Here is a 16,931-nt window from a genome sequence, read left to right on the forward strand (position 1 = left end):
AAAAGAGACTGGGATGAAGCTCATTGGGCTGAACTTCTCAACGCATGCTCTGAGAGGGATATGACAGGATTTTAGCATTTGAGAAATGGGGGAGTGGGGATCCTAGTAAAGTTCCCACTACTCATGTGGAACCAGATCAGTGGGTCCGCCACTTCAAAGGTCCATTAGCTAATGATCCAGGAGCCCATGGCACCTTTGTAGTGCCATCTCCTTCTCCTTCCCTCAGCATCACTAAAAAGGAAGTAGAATCGGCCCTTCTCCAGGTCCCTAAAGGTAGGGTTCCAGGACTTGACTGCATCCCTAAAGATCTTTTTTTACAAGACCTGGAATCCTGGGCAGCATACATTCAACTTTTAATGAACGCCATCGATAAACGAGCAGCGATCCCCAGTTCCTGGGCTGGTGCAGTAATCCTTCCCATTTTTAAAAAGGGGGATCGCTCCCTACCAGGAAATTACAGGCCTATAAGCCTGATTGCAGTCATAAGGACGTGGCAAGAGGGGTTTTAGGCAGAATGCAGGTATTAATGGAGTAATGTCATATCCTCTCAGACTTACAAGCAGGTTTCCGACGATGTATCAGTACAGTGGACCAGGTGTTAAGATTCATTCTCATTTACTGGCGTACTGTTACCCTGGGGAGAGGCTCTATCTATGCAGCTTTTGTGGACCTTAGGTCTGCTTTTGACCTAGTTCCACGCTCTAAGCTGTGGCACAGTCTTTTAAAGCTGAGTATGCCATTGGACATCTTGGCTTTTGTTTTCAAATTGTACACGGACAACTTTGCCCAGGTTAGGTGGGATAAGGCAGGTCACACCACTGAAAATCTTTTGGTGGAGAAGAGGGTAAGGCAGGGGTGCGTTCTCGCACCCACCCTATTTTCAATATATATATAAATGGGGTTTTAAAATACTTTGAAAACTGCCCCACTGATGCCCCAAGTCTAGCTGGGCCAAAGATCCCACTCCTAATGTTCGCCGATGATACTCTCATTCTTTCCAAAACATGAGAGGGCCTTCTATGGGCCTATCAAGATTTGAGGAGTTCTGTGCGAATCATGACCTTTTGTCAATGTTGACAAAACAAAGTTTATGGTCCTCCAGAACTGTTACAAATACATCGGTGAAGTTAGGATGCAGGAAGGTGTTCTAGAGCAAACAGAGATTTTTTTTCATATTTAGGGGTAACTATAGATAAAAAAATCAGGTGAAAGCCGCAAATAGACTGTCTCACGGTGAGACATGCTCAACTCTTGGGTGTTCTGCTTAGGGAGCATAGACACTCCTATACCAAACCTGTAGCTCCTGTATTGCAGATCTATAACTCTAAAATTGGCGGCTCAATCCTCTATGGTTCAGAGTTGTGGGCGTATGTAAAACTGGATTCTTTAGTGGCGGGCCAAAAATGAATTCTTAAGATCGCTAATGGGCCTGCCACAATCTACCCCACTTATCCCCCTTTATATGGACTTGGGGTGCCATTCAATTAGGGATGTAGCCCGTTATAGATTAGTATCATACCGGAGGAGACTCTGAGTGACTCCCGAGTGTTAGAACTGGGGGTCTCTAGTTGGCAGAGGTAAGTACCTTTGACCAAATAGGGACCCCTACTTCTAGTCAGGGTAGAGAGATACACACTGTAGATAACCCCTGCTCACCCCCTAGGTAGCTTGGCACGAGCAGACATGCTTATCCCCAAGGCAATGTGTAAGGTAGTTGTACTTAACACACACAATAACTTCAGAATACTCCACAAACTGACACCACACAGGTAAGTATATCAAAAATATATCTTTATCTAGCTTTAGGCAGATTAAACCAATGGCAATACAGGTACAAACTCAATTAACTCTTCTTGAGGTTTTGTACTGGGTTAGGAAGTTATCTGCGATATTACAGTTCAGTCTCAGTCTTTTAAAAATAATAGGAAGGGGAAGAATCTCAAGTGAGGCTGTGAGTACTTGAGATAAACGACTGCTTTATCCTGAGCGCTGCTCCGCTGAAGCGCCAGTACTGGGCTCGCCAGGGAGAGTCTCCCCACGTGGGTAAGGCCTCCCCATGGCCTTGGCCGGTCCCGCTAGCTCTCCGCCCGCTCTCGACAATCCAACGAGCGGCTGGGAGCCAGAGGGCAACTTTAGGACTGGGACGGCCTCTCACGGTTGACACACACACTCACAGATCCCTCGGCGAGGACGGGTCTTCTCGTAGACTCGAGCGCAGCTCCTGGCACCTTTCGGGTCATCTCCTCTCACCAGCCAATCGGTGTTCGGCCCTTCAGGCGAGCCCCTCGTGACGACGAGACTCCTCGCGGGTGTCAGCCACTGGTAGCGCGGCTCACGGGACAAGCCCCTGGTGACGTTGAGGATACGTCGAACGCTTCAGCCACTCACAGCGATGACACGACGGCCTGGGACCAATCACAGCGCGGCGTTACTGAGGGGGCTCGACGCTCTGAGCCAATCAGGGCTCACCTCCTTCGGTTTCTCTCTCCGCTGCCCGGCAAGGGACAGCGAGACTCACAGACCGCCTCAGGCCCCGGGCAGCGGCGATGATAAGTGGCACAGTGATTTTTAGGGTGAAGGAGGCGGGCAGAGCGCTCCTGAAGCCACCAGTTCCTTTTGGGGGATGAATCACGAAGGGAGGCACAAGGAACCTCCGATCCTCTGCAATAATGTGCCGATGAGCACACCGATCCTCCTCCACGGCCAGCAGTTACAAATCACGCACCCAGTAGAAAATAAATCATGATCTTCACAGAGTCTTGTAGTTTCTGGGGAATCTTTTGACCCTGGGTTCCAAGACAGGAGGCCAGCTCTTCTCAGGCCCTTGGAGATTCTTGCAGACACAGCACACAGCAAAGTCTGGTGATCAAGCAGGCAGGGGTCACAGCACACAGCAAAGTTCCCTTCTCCTCTCCTTCAGTTGAGCAGCTAAACAGGTCAGCCCCATAGCACACAGCAAGGGCAGTCTTCCTTAGTTTCTTCAGCGGTTTTTCTTCTGGCAGAGGTTCCTCTTGATTGTAGAAATCTGAAAATCTATTGTCAGGGGTCCTTCTCTTATACCCCTAAAAGTCTTTGAAGTCTTTGTGCAAGTGGGTCCTGAGCCCGGTCTAAACCAGTTCTGGGTGCTGCTGGAGTACTTTGGTTTCCTGGCTTCTTCCTTCTTTTCAGAGTGAGGGGCAGAGTCGTCAGCCGCCCAGTAGGAGGTGGAGCAAGCATTGTGGCAGGCAGGCACAGCCCTATTTAATCTCCTCCCACCACTCTAGTTGCAAATGCAGTCATTCAGCCAAGGGCTGGCTCAGACAACCTCCTTGGGGCTCCCCAGCCCCTGTCACCCTCAAACCAGACAGTCAATCCACAAACAGGCCCAGGCACACAGAAAGGTCAGACAAGAGAACAGCCACTTTCTAAAAGTACTGTTCTCAAACTCAGAATTTAAAAACAACCTTTCCTAAAAGATGTGTTATTAAATTCTGAGTTCAGGGATATCAATCACTTATGTCCTATCTTGTTCCTATGGGAATATAGGCTGGTAGCCATTGGGACCAGCCTGCCCCATGTTAGTCTATGGAGCAAGATAACCTTGTGGCAGTGATCACACAAAATGGCTCCTGTTCACTACCAGAGCATGTCACCTGCACTAGTACATGCTCTACCTTTCATATACACTGCACCCTACCCAAGGGGGTACCTTGAGCCTTCCATAGGGGTGACCAGTGTGCACAAAAAGGGAAGGGTTAGGCCTAGCCAGTGGGGACACTGACCAGGCGGACATGGCAGTTCACTGACTGCACACAGGCACTGCGGTGGCAGGCCCGAGACACCATTTTAGGGCTACTCATGTGGTTGGCACAATCAGCGCTGCAGGCCCACTAGTAGCATCTGTCATCACCAGCCGTAAAGGTATAGGTGGTAGGTGCAGAGGACTCCCAGCAGTACCCAGCAGTGCCCAACAGTATAGGGGGTGGGTGCACAGGACTCCCAGCAGTGCCCAGACAGTATGGGGGTGGGTGCAGAGGACTCCCAGCAGTGCCCAGCAGTGCCCAGCAGTGCCCAACAGTATAGGGGGTGGGTGCAGAGGACTCCCAGCAGTGCCCAGACTTTGGATGGGTGGATGCAGAGGACTCCCAGCATTGCCCAGACATAGGAGGGGTGGTTGCTGAGGACTCCCAACAGTGCCCAGCAGTGCCCAACAGTATAGGGGTGGGTGCAGAGGACTCCCAGCAGTGCCCAGCAGTGCCCGACACTATAGGGCAGTGGTTCCCAAACTTTTTTGACCCGTGGCTCCCTTGACCTAATTGGCAGTTGGCCGTGGCTCCCCACCATTTTTTTACCCGCGCACCGGGGTGCCGCGGCGCACCCTTTGGGAACCACTAAAAGTAACCAGGCTATAGAAAGGCTCAAGGAGCTCTGTGGTGTTACAAGAAGTTTACGTGAGGTGGGCTCTGATCATGGGTATCCGCAGAAATGTTTTCAGTGGGGGAGGGGCACATTTTTAACTTCATCACCATCCCCCTTGCACCCTTTCCCCCTCTGCCTTACACCCTTCTCCCCCTCCACCTTGCACCCTTCTCCCCCTCCACCTTGCACCCTTCTCCCCTTCCCCTTGCACCCTTCTCCCCCTTCCCCTTGTACCCTTCTCCCCCTTCCCCTTGTACCCTTCTCCCCTCTGCCTTGCACCCTTCTCCCCTCTGCCTTGCACCCTTCTCCCCTCTGCCTTGCACCCTTCTCCCCTCTGCCTTGCACCCTTCTCCCCTCTGCCTTGCACCCTCCTCCCCTCTGCCTTGCACCCTTCTGCCCTCTGCCTTGCACCCTTCTGCCCTCTGCCTTGCACCCTTCTGCCCTCTGCCTTGCACCCTTCTCCCCTCTGCCTTGCACCCTTCTCCCCTCACACTCTCCAACAAGCAGCAGTCACGAGTGACGACCCCTCAACGAGGAGTGAGGCAAAGACAGAAGCTGGCAGAGTGCGGCTGCATCAGGCATAAGGCGCCCACCAAACGCACTCCACCAGGCCCCTGACCCCGCACCCACCCAACGCTCTCCACCAGGACCCTGACCCTGCACCCACCCACCCAACGCTCCCCACCAGGCCTCTCACCCTGCACCCACCCACCCAACGCTCCCCACCAGGTCCCTGACCCAACCACCCAATGCTCTCCACAAGGACCTGACCCTGCACCCACCCACACAACGCTCCCCACCAGGCCCCTGACCCTGCACCCAACCACCCAATGCTCTCCACCAGGACCCTGTACCTGCACCCACCCACCCAATGGAGGTCTTTTTATGCGTATCTGTGCTCCCAGAGAGAACACTGGGATACCGCCACAGGTTTATTATGCAGCGCACGAACACTCTCTCTCTCTCCCAATCATTAAATTATTCCACCATTTAAAGAATCCAAAATATATGTCATCAATAATGTGATTTTTCTGCCTGATAATGGATTTGGTACAACGTTGCACATGAATTTGAAAATGGGGGCACCATGAATGATTGTTGCACTAGGCACACCAGGCACACCAGCGCTAAAGCCGGCCCTGCTGTAAAGAACTATAAGCAAACAATGCAGGTGAGCCATGGTGTATGTACCCGGGTACATAAAACAATATTGCAGATTGTGTGTTGTTTACAATTGAAAGTCTGCTGCAGACCCACAGGCAGTAGAGGTTCCGTTTTTATGTAGCAGGGTTGTTTTCTATGTCCACTCTTTTTATACTTAAATAGAGCAGTTTATTCCCATTTTCCCACCTGTAAATTCATGGCATTGCTGTGTACTAATGAGAAGGACACAGATCGTTTCTGCCTAAATGTGAAAGGGTGATTAGACGCCTTGTTGTTCTTTAAACCACCTGGAGGGAATGAGAAATTGTAAAGACAATCATGAAAGCAATCCTCAGGACAGGCAGAGGTGAAACAATCCCTTAATAATAAGGTGACAGCCGAGTCCTGTGTGCGCTGTTTGTGCACCCCCCGCCGCCATGATGCTCTGCTTCAGAAAAGCAGAGACCAGGGGCAGAGCAACCTATTCATCACGGAGGCGGGGGGCGAAAGTGACACATTCTTAGTGGAAACAATTCCTTTCCCACATCGTGCGTGGCGCCCCTGGCTTCCCTTCACGGCGCACCAGGGCGCCGCGGCGCACAGTTTGGGAACCACAGCTATAGGGGGTGGGTGCAGAGGACTCCCAGCACTGGCCAGGCATAGGAGGGGTGGGTGCAGAGGACTCCCAGCAGTGCCCAGCAGTGCCAAACAGTATAGGAGGTGGGTGCAGAGGAGTCCCAGCAGTGCCCAGCAGTACCCAACAGTGTGGGGGTGGTTGCAGAGGACTCCCAGCAGTGCCCAGACATAGGAGGGGTGGATGCAGAGGACTCCCAGCAGTGCCCACCAGTATAGGGGGTGGGTGCAGAGGACTCCCAGCAGTGCCCAGACATAGGAGGGGTGGGTGCACAGGTCTCCCAGCAGTGCCCAGACATAGGAGGGGTGGGTGCTGAGGACTGCCAGCAGTGCCAAACAGTATAAGGGGTGGGTGCAGAGGACTCCCAGCAGTGGCCAGACATAGGAGGGGTGGGTGTAGAGGACTCCCAGCAGTGCCCAACAGTATAGGGGGTGGGTGCACAGGACTCCCAGCAGTGCCCAGACATAGGAGGGGTGGGTGCACAGGACTCCCAGCAGTGCCCAGACAGTATGAGGGTGGGTGCAGAGGACTCCCAGCAGTGGCCAGACATAGGAGGGGTGGGTGCAGAGGGCTCCCAGCAGTGTCCAGCAGTGCCCAACAGTATAGGGGGTGGGTGCAGAGGACTCCCAGCAGTGCCCAGCAGTACCCAACAGTATGGGGGTGGTTGCAGAGGACTCCCAGCAGTGCCCAGACATAGGAGGGGTGGGTGCAGAGGACTCCCAGCAGTGCCCACCAATATAGGGGTGGTTGCAGAGGACTCCCAGCAGTGCCCAGACATAGGAGGGGTGAGTGCACAGGACTCCCAGCAGTGCCCAGACATAGGAGGGGTGGGTGCTGAGGACTCCCAGCAGTGCCCAACAGTATAGGGGTGGGTGCAGAGGACTCCCAGCAGTGCCCAGCAGTGCCCAACAGTATAGGGGGTGGGTGCAGAGGACTCCAAGCAGTGCCCAGACATAGGAAGGGTGGGTGCAGAGGACTACCAGCAGTGCCCACCAGTATAGGGGTGGTTGCAGAGGACTCCCAGCAGTGCCCAGACATAGGAGGGGTGAGTGCACAGGACTCCCAGCAGTGCCCAGACATAGGAGGGGTGGGTGCTGAGGACTCCCAGCAGTGCCCAACAGTATAGGGGTGGGTGCAGAGGACTCCCAGCAGTGCCCAGCAGTGCCCAACAGTATAGGGGGTGGGTGCAGAGGACTCCAAGCAGTGGGCAGACATAGGAGGGGTGGGTGCAGAGGACTCCCAGCAGTGCCCAACAGTATAGGGGGTGGGCGCTCAGGACTCCGGACCCCCAGCAGTGCCCAGACATAGGAGGGGTGGGTGCACAGGACTCCCAGCAGAGCCCAGACATAGGAGGGGTCGGTGCACAGGTTTCCCAGCAGTGCCCAAACAGTATGGGGGTGGGTGCCTGTATGTGTACATCCCTAACCTGTAACACTCATGATAGTTGCATATCAACACATCACTCACAGCAGTGACCTACTCCACGTAGAATGGTATCCTGTCACACACTGAGTGACACACCACATGTGGTTGTTTTGTCAGATCCCACATGCATATCCACCCATGTAGTTTGCTGGCACCCCCCCCCCCCCTCTCCATCATGACTCAATAGTGTGTAGTCATGTAACAGACCACCAAACAAATGCAGCACAAATGGTCTAATAAAGTGTCATGTACATCCCGGACATGATGTGAATGTCCAGGTGGTGAAACATGTACTCCCTCGTGGAAGGAATAGGGTAGAAAACCCCTAGATACAAAGCACCCAAATGTGTTTTGTGTGCACAAATTTCAAATTTTACAATCTGAATCATAAGGTCAAGGCGGATAACATTGTCATGCATAGTGTGAAAAATTATGATGGACTCCCTGAAGGCATTACTACACACTACAAACCCAAGCACAGTGAGTAGCATGGATGGCACTGACCAATTATCTGATTTCATTTGTGAGCAGGCATGGCCATTGCCGAAGGGAATGTGTAAATCTATGGGAAATCCATACAAAAGTCACCACAACAATTGTGCAACTGTCTGTAGTCAAGATCTCATGTGTCACTGAGGAAGGGACACTCTTTTGGATAATGTCTGTATGCAAACTGCACACACACCAATCTAGATAATTTGCTGCAATTGGGAGCTGGCTCTTAGAACTATCCCTGCGTGTGCTATTGTTTCCTGGACGCTGAGTCCACTTTGCGCGGCCCCTGCTTCGCGGGCGCCGCTCGTGTGTAGTGACTTTGGAGTGAGGGAAGTGAATTAAGACTTTCTTCGGACCCCCGCGGGACTGCGAGGACCAGCGGGCAGTGCCGAGTTTAACCTGCCAGAACTGGTCCTCTTCCCGCCCCCACCTCCCTGGTTTGCCTAAAGGAGCGAGTTGCCTTCATCTCGTTGGATTCCTGTGCTGCGATTGGGAGCTGACTCTTAGAACTATCCCTGCGTGTGCTATTGTTTCCTGGACACTGAGCCCACTTCTCGCGGCCCCCGCTCTGCGGGCGCCGCTCGTGTGTAGTGACTTTGGAGTGAGGGAAGTGAATTAAGACTTTATTCGGACCCCCACGAGACTTCGAGGACCAGCGGGCAGTGCGGAGTTTAACTTGCCACAGCTGGTCCTCTTCCCGCCCCCACCTCCTCTCCCTATTTAGGATAATATGGACCCGCGCTCGCGGTGGAGTTCTGGACTTTTTTGGTTCCGTCCAGAGGTGTCAGGGTACAACACCCAAAGACCCCGGAGTCCCACCTGCCTTGGTGCACAAATGAACAGAAACACGGGCTTCTCGATGGTGGCGTCAAAGACCAAAGGTTTATTACTGCAGGGACACAGAAGTCACAGAATCTACACACGGGCAGAATCTAGGAGACTGTTCGATTTGTACAAAGTGGGTTGCTCCTTATATACTAAAAATTGTGCTCTAGGCAAATATTTCACATGTCGGTACATTCCCAAACCTTTGTGTCTCTAAACAATAAATATTTGGCGTTACACAGGAACTGTCGATAATATCTGATACCAAACATCACGAAGAGGGGTTCCCACCAGTCCATCACAATCCCTTGTCAATATTGCATTCAAGACCCGGACCGCCTCATCGTAAAGTTCGTTACCTCCCCCTAATAAAGGCCCAGAAGGAAAGGAGCAGAGCCAGGTGCAGAAGATAGAAAAGCGGGATAAGAGATGTTTGTGGGTTGTAAATGGGCAAGGCTACCGGCTTCGGCCGCCTAATCATGATCAGGTACAATGGACAGGAAAACCAGTTCAGGTGGGCTGGCCTCGGGCAGAGGAGGCAGCCTTTGTCGAGTCATGCAGCTTCAGCGTGATCTGGTTTAAGGTGCACGTGTCATGTAAGAGGTGAATCTCCGGCTAAGGCTACGTGTCCTTAATCAAAGTGGAGTGAATGAAATGATCAGAGGCTATTGCATATGTGAGGGCAAGGAAACACAAAATGGCGGCCACGATCTAAGATGGATGCCGTGGGTATATCAGAAATATGTCAATGGAAGGAGTGCTCTTGCTCGTAGCGTAGCGAAAACACTAGGATATACTAAATGGATCATTTGCGGTTCGCTGATACTAATTTTATGTATTTCCGACAAACTTGAAAACACGGGTTCAAGTCGTCACGGAACCGTCACGGAACCTCAGACCCTCCTTTTGCCCTTACATAGGCAATTACTCAGTCTATGTCAGAATCTAGTTCTATACTCATCAGGTCAGTGACATGTTGTTGTATCATCATCCTTTCTCGTGTCTTTTCTCCAAATGCAGGTGGTTTCCTAAAACAGGTTGTAGCACAAAGACTACACAGAGCAGGACCACACTGGATAATCAGACAACATGAGAATAGTAATATTAAGATGACACCAATGACCATTAGAACCTTCCATCCCCACGCTGAGATCAGAGTCCAAACCCACTCCATAAAGGACCAGTTTCCCTCATCTACATGTATGGAGTCCGAAATCTTGTGCAACTTAGAGATCGCCTCGTAAACTGTTGGAGCATTATTAGGAATAAAGACACAGCAGCTCGATTGGATCATTCTGCATACCCCACCTCGATCTGCAAGTATAACATCTAGAACCATACGGTTCTGCAATGTCATGAGCCTATCCGCCTGAAGCTCAGCTGTCAGATTGCTAAGGGCACCAGCAGTTTCGGTAATAGTAGATTCAACTACCCGTGTTAGCTGACGTATGTTTCTACTATTGGCCATAGGCCCCCAGAACGGAAGGAAGCCTTTGAAGAAGTCTCCAGCTTCCTGACCAGCGGTATCTTCCTTGCTGAAGACACCTCTCGCTACTCTTGTTCTGTGGTAATCAGGTGAAGCAGTGTATGTCGGAGGCAATAATCGAGCAATATAACATGATCCTGAGAAGTCGGCAGGCAACCATGTATAAGCTCTGTCTCGACAAATGAAATAGGTACCCCTAGCAGTAAGAAAGGCAGGGGAAGAGTTAGCCGGAAACACATAAGTCTCTACGCACTCACTCCTCCCTAGCTGAGCTCTCGGATTTCTCCCATTACCTTGCAAACAGACCTGACCTCGGTGAGGTACGACCCAGATTGGAGTTGAGCTTTTACGCTTGCTTTCTCCTAAACTAAGGCGATACTCTGAAGTATTCCAACTTAAATATACTCGCAATTCGTCTCTAGGGTAAGATGGAGTATTATTGACGTCTTTGACCATGTCAATAATTCCCTGGACTAAAGCTTTGTTGGCAGAGTTATATTTAGTGGAACGTGGTGGACGTGGAGGATAGGTCTCAAGAGCATAAGCAAAGATGGTTTGAAGGGCCTGAAATGATCCATTATAGCTGAAAGGCAAAACCAGATAGGGAATACCTTTATCCATAGTGTGAGGTATCAAGCCACATACCCAGCAGTCTGTAGTGTTAACTACCAGTTGGTGTTGGTGCAAGAGCTGTACAAAAGTATTATTAATGAATTCTGAGCGTCGAGCTTGCTCATGTTCTGGAAACGAGTGAAAAGAGTGTATAGAAGAAACAGTAGAAATAGCAGGATCAAGGGGAGGTACTGTAGACACTGGCACAAAAATCAAATTTATGCTAAAGACAATTCCACCCACCAATGTTGCTAAAACAATCAAAAATGTAATGGCACATTGCATCAAGAAACATTTGCTATGAAGAATTCTATTTAGTCTGTTTCTGCGAACGTAAACCACATTCTTTCGTTGCAGCGCAGGAAGCTCCATCTTCTACAATCCGCTCGCGACCACTGATGATGTGTACGTAGATGAAAATGCCTCTGTCAGCCCTGGGAGTTCCCAGTACTAACAGAAAGATCGACCTTGTGTCAGACCCCTGCAAATTCAAACTAGGCACACAGCCACGACCCTACGGCTACCCAGACGGCAAGGCAATTTATTAAAAACAATAAACAATAGCAAACTTCCTGGCTGAAAAGCAAAAAAAGAGTCCAATGTATATAAATATCAAAATCACAATATGCAGTTGCCTGCTTTATAAGTTCGTTTTATGGCTTCTAAGGTGGTATCTTTTCTTCGCTGGTACTGTTTGATCGGAAAATAGTGTATCACTAGCAGCTGTTGCAGAGTTTACGTTCGCAGATGGCAAAGTTTCTTCTGATGCTGGAGACAAATGTTCAATGTTCAAAGTAGTCTTTTCAGGAGGAGAGTCACGTTTCAAAGTGTCAGAAATCAAATCGGCATCGCTGAAAGGGACAAATTTTGGAGTTTTTTCATATTCGGAGGCACCAATTCCCTTCTTCACCCAGTCGTCGTAGGGCAGCGGCAGTGGAACACGCTTTACGTGAGAAGCGTGGATCCAGTGCTTGCGACCAGCAACACGTACAGCTGTCCTCGTCGCCAGCAGGATTTGGAAGGGGCCGATGTAGCGAGGCTGAAGATTCTTTGTCCTCGCAAAATTTCTGACCACCACGTGGTCGCCGGGTTTCAGCTGATGCCCTGGACTCTCCGGAGGTTTTGGCAAAGCATCAAAGACCTGTTGATGAATAAGACTTAATTTAGCAGTCAAGTCGTAAAGATAGTCTATCAACATAGGATATTCAATGGAGCAGAATTGTTTAGGCCTTGGCACACCCCAGACATTTGCCGGGCGGCCAAATACAATCTCATATGGAGAAAGCCCTATTCTAGAATGCACTGTTGCTCTCGTTGATAACAAGGCCAAAGGAAGTGCGTCTGGCCAAGCCAAACCTGTGGATGCTTGAATTTTGGCTATTTTAAGCTTGAGGGTGCCATTGTAACCCTCGACTAAACCAGCAGACTGGGGATGGTTCGCACTATGAAATTTTTGTTTCAATCCTAGACCAGCACACACACTCTGCATAACTTTCCCTATAAACTCACTTCCGTTATCTGACCATACAATCCGTGGCATTCCAAACCTAGGAAAAAAATTCTTTGAGAAGAATTTTGGCAGTTGATAAAGCAGTGTTGTCCTTTAGTGGGTATGCTTCTATCCACCTGGAAAAAGCACAAACCACCACCAGGACGTATTTTAAATTGTTGCAGCGTTCCATGTGAATGAAGTCTAACTGTATTACTTCAAAGGGACAGGAAGGAGGAGCAAAATGACCAGCTGGAGTTGGAGTTCCCTTGCCAGGATTATGCATCAAGCACACCATACAATTTTTCACCACTCTCTCTGCACACTTACTGATTCCCTCATTCTTCCAAACCGGAGCTAACATCTTACATATCCCTTTAGAACTTATGTGCGCCACTCCATGCGCCATCGTCACTACTGCAAGCACATACGCATCAGGCAACATCCAACGCTGCTGTTCTGTCAAATCGATCCAACATCCATTCGAGTCCAATTTGCCTGTACTTTCTCTCCATACGCGTTTCTCTTCCTCAGTCGCTTCTTTCTGAATCTCTTTCACACTTTCCATTGTGTCCTCACACATTCCAGACTCAGCAATCCATCTTGCAGACGTAGCAACATACATTCTACTCATCATGTCTCTAGCTGTCTGTTTAGCGGTTTCATCAGCAAAGGCATTTCCCCGACCAACATCATCCGTGATTGCTTTATGAGCACTGCACTTCACAATCGCAACTTCAGTCGGCAAGGTTAGAGATTCTAACAAGTCGTTAACTAGCTGACCATGTTGAATCTTAGTCCCATGGGACGTAATGAAACCCCTTTCTCTCCACAACCGGCCAAAACTATGGGCCACGCCAAATGCGTACTGACTATCTGTAAACACATTCACTCTCTTTCCCTCAGCTAAAACACACGCTCTCGTAAGAGCTATTAACTCTGCAGCTTGGGCAGAATTCTGACTCACTCTTGCAGTCTCCACAATCGTCTTCAAAGTCGTTACTGCGTAGGCAGCAGTCACATCACCATTCTCCAATTTAAAACATGACCCGTCCACATACAGCGTACCATCTGGGTCGAATAGGGGAGTATCTCTCAAGTCGATACGACCTTTTGTCTCTTCCTCCGTTTTGAAATAACAGTCATGTGGCTCAGAATCACTCGACTCTTGATCAGTCGGCAACAATGTTGCTGGGTTCAATACATTGCATCTTTTGATCTGAATATGACTCGCTAATAACGTCAGCTCGTAACCAGATAATCTCGCACTAGTAAGGTGTTGTGTCTTCGTTCGGTTCATGAGTGTGTCCACTGCATGAGGAACCATGACCACTAGCATATTGTTCATCACCAAACCAGCAGATTGTCGAATGGAAGCTGCAGCTGCCGCTGTAGCCCTCAAACAACTAGGCAATGCTCTAGCTACCGGATCTAATGTTGATGAGAAATACGCACAAGGGCGTTGTTTATCACCAAACTTCTGTGTCAGAACACTCAACGCGCAACCTTCTCTTTCGTGAACGTAGAGCGTGAATGGCTTACTGTAATCAGGTGTGCCCAATACAGGAGCTGAACACAAAGCTTTTCGTAATTCAGCAAAACTCTTTTGACATTCATCAGACCATGGCACCGGACTCGGAACATTTTTCCCAGTCAAAGCTACCAATGGCTTTGCTAAAAGTGAAAAATTTGGGATCCATTGCCTACAGTAAGAGGTAATACCTAGAAAGGCACGTACTTCCCTCTGTGTGCGTGGAACACTCATCTGCGTAATTGCTTTTATTCTTTCTGGGGTCAACTTCCTTCCCTCCTTTGACAAGAGATGACCTAAATAGGTTACTTCTTGGCAGCAATATTGCATTTTGGAAGGTGACACCTTATGATTCAAATTAGACAAATGATGCAATAGTGAAATTGTAGCTGCCTTGCAAGTTTCCTTGTCATCGGCAGCCACCAAAAGATCATCTACGTACTGTACTAGGGCAGAACCTGGAGGAAGGACAAAAGAATCTAACTGGCTTTTTAAAGCTTGACTGTAAATAGATGGACTTTCACAGTAGCCTTGTGGAGCGCGTTTAAATCTGAAACTGCGACCTCCTAAACAGAAGCCAAAAATATCTCTACTTTCCTCGGCTATCGGAATGCTGAAAAAGGCATTCTTCAAGTCGATGACTGAGAACCAATTGGCTGTAGCGGGAATCAATGTTAGCAAGGCAGTAATGTCTGGCACTACAGGAAACTGCGGAATTACAATCTTATTAACTTCTCTAAGGTCTATGACAAACCTATAGACTGGAGGCTTTGTAGGATCTGTTCGTTTCAAAATCGGCAATACAGGACTATTACAAACATTTCCTCGCGTTTCTTCAACCACACCTTTTTTAATCAAATCTTGCACAATCAATAAGAGTGCACGCTCACCTTCATTCGATATTTTATATTGAGGAATTCTTGGAAATTTCACATTCGCTTTCAAAGTTACTACATACGGTGGAATCTCTAGTAGACCTACATCATTGGGACCAGTCGCCCAAAGAGAATCAGGGAGTGAACGTAGCTCCGGCGGGAGTTTGTCCATTGACAAGTACATCGGAGAGGTGAGTCTTTTACCCAAAGTAAGCTGTACTCCTTCCGGAGAACAGTACAATGTCGCATATAGTCGTTTTAACAAATCTAAACCAAGCAGATTTTCATTACAACCTGTCGTCAAAATTAAGGGTGCTTTCAATTGACACGGTCCAACAGAAATAGACAAAGGACCAGATATCGGGTTGTACACAGGGGCGCCTGAAAAACCTACGGAAACATTTGTTGAGCCAGACAAAGGTGCGCCAGGGAGTTTCGCATGCATGATAGAACTTTTTGCGGCACCAGTATCCAACAGAAACGGTTCGACTACACCTGATGTTGCTACTGCGACATAAGGCCCACTCTGATCCACTGGAACTGATACTACTCCCTCTCTCTGTCCATGGCTGTCCTAGTACCCATTTTGTTGAAATCCCTCTTCAACTTCACAATAATCCTCAACAAGATATTGCTGAGATCTATTCTGTTGAGCTGACTGTACATTTCGCTGATCAAAGTGATTAGAAGGACGATCATTAGTTTGTGGAGGCATAGCACCTCGTCCCCGACCTCTAGAATTCTGTGCAAAACCACCACGACCTCTCTGAGCTGCTGCCGCATTATTTTGCGCTAAAATCTGACAATCATTTTTATAGTGACCCTCTTTCTTACAGTACGCACACTGATTCCACTGGTATTGAGGCCTGGTCGAATTATAATCTGTCTTTTGATACGAATTCTGTTGCATATTAGTCTGATTCGTGCGAGGCGGATACGCCTGCTGTAAAAGAACTTTAGTCTTTAAATCTTTCGTTTTCTTCTCTGATTTCTCCTTTTCCTCTTTATCCCTATTTTCATAGTACTGTGCAGTCGCAAGTATTTGCGCTGTCGTAGATACAGCCCACGCACTTTCTGAGTCTTTCAATTTATTGCATAATTCGGGTAACAAATTATGCACAAATTTATCGACAAACAATCTCTGTCCTCCTTCAGTGCTCATATCCTGACCACTATGGTCTACAAAAGTCTCTTCGAACCTCGTGAAGAAGTCGGAGACACTTTCGTCTTTCTTCTGCTTGCATGCGGATAATTTATCCCAATTAACACGCAATGCTGGCATCAGAGTCTTCATTAAATCTATTATTCTGCCAGGAAGATTAGCAATTAGGGGTTCGGGTTTCGCACCACCTATTTGTTGAGCATCTGCTGCAGTGATAGCTGCCCAATCACCACCTAAAGCAGCCTGATGATCCTCTCTACGAATTTTAGCCCACACTGGTTGTGGAACTACATTACCAAACAACATATCAATGTCGGCTAAGTTCATTATACAAGCCTCAACTGTCTGTGTCAATTCCTTGTAATATCCGGCTGGATTCTTACGTGGATCTGGCAAGGCCTGTTTCACTGCTAACACTTCTGCTCGCTTCCACGGAATATGTATCCATACTCTTTGGAACTGCGCTGGAGCAGCTGCAATACCCGCATTATCATCACGTTGTACTGCTTCGCGCCAAATTGGAGGAACTTCCCTCATAGGATATTGGCGACTTGGCTTCACTTTACCTCTTTCTAAATCTCTCGGCGAACGAAGAGATGGATCATTCCTAAAACTCAAAATAAGTTCCATCGCTTCCTTTATATTATCGCCCACTATCATTCCAGCAGCAAACTCTTTTTGAATTTTAATTAAATCTTCCAAATCTGATTCGACATCGTCTTCTTCTATTTCCTCACGTAACAACGAGCACATCTCGTCGAAGACGTATCGCTGCGTTGGCTCTCCCCATTGCATAAATGTCTCTAACACATCTTTCGTACTATATCTTCTAACTTTTGTAATCCATCTGAGAGCC

This window comes from Lissotriton vulgaris, chromosome 11, assembly GCF_964263255.1.
Source record: "Lissotriton vulgaris chromosome 11, aLisVul1.2, whole genome shotgun sequence".
Taxonomy (NCBI): Eukaryota; Metazoa; Chordata; class Amphibia; order Caudata; family Salamandridae; genus Lissotriton; species Lissotriton vulgaris.